We start from the raw sequence: 1,057 nt of genomic DNA on the forward strand, positions 1-1,057 counted from the left end.
GCTCTCCCCCTTATTAGCTGTGGGAACTTTGACAAGTGTTTGTTTTTCAACTTCTTTGTGCCTCAATTTCCTTATCTGTAAATGGGAATAATATTAGTACCTACTTCATAGGATTGTTATGAGATTAAAATAAGTTAATTCATGTAAAGCACTTAGAACAATACGTGTTATATAGAAAGTTCTCAATACATGTGAACTATTCTGATTCTTATTAAAACACAAATGGGATCAAATGACAGGTATGTAGGCCTGATACAGTCCATGAACAACCAGTTTGCAACCCTTGACCCCCTGAGTTTAGAGGAGAAATCGAGGTCCACAAAGGTTAAATGAAGGGCGAAGGTCATGCAGCTAGTTAGGGGCGAGTTGTCACTGTGTCCAAGTTCTTCCCACTGCCCTGTATCCCTTTAAAGGATAAGAAAGAGTCCCAGGAGGGGTCACAACTTGTGAGTATTCTTCACAAAGAGACTGGATAGCTGGATGGTGGTAACAGCACCACCAAATGTAATAATGGATTACATTTACACAGAGTGACACGGATGAGCCTTCCTGGTATCCTGCTTGGTAAGCAAGTAACAGAATAGTACCATTTATGTACATGAAAGATACACAGGTCTTAGAAGGATGTCTGCAAACAACGGGTACATTCCAAATCTGTTAGAGTGGTTTTGCTCGTGCAGGGGAGGGCAATGATGGTGGGATATGGGAATAACGTAGAATCAAGAAAACAGGGGAGGGGCCTTGCACAGACCAGCGATAACGTGCCGTGAACCGGGACTATGATTAACTCAGGCTTCGCCACGTGACCCTCCCTTCCCCCACCTCTCCTCCTGAAACAGGTGGAGACCAGCCTGCTCACAGCCTCCTTCTCCCACCCTTGTGGTCCATAACACCGGCATGTTGTCTTGCAGGTACAGAGAAGATCTGACGCCCAAGTGCTTCACAAAGCACGGGCGCAGGTCGCCATGCCCCACGTCACTGAACAGCCGGCGGTGGAGATTTGTGAGAACGCGACTGGATGACTTCCGGAAAGGCTGCCCGCCTTGCGGAGGTGTGA

The sequence above is a fragment of the Mesoplodon densirostris genome, chromosome 1 (genome assembly GCF_025265405.1).
Source record: "Mesoplodon densirostris isolate mMesDen1 chromosome 1, mMesDen1 primary haplotype, whole genome shotgun sequence".
Classification (NCBI taxonomy): Eukaryota; Metazoa; Chordata; class Mammalia; order Artiodactyla; family Ziphiidae; genus Mesoplodon; species Mesoplodon densirostris.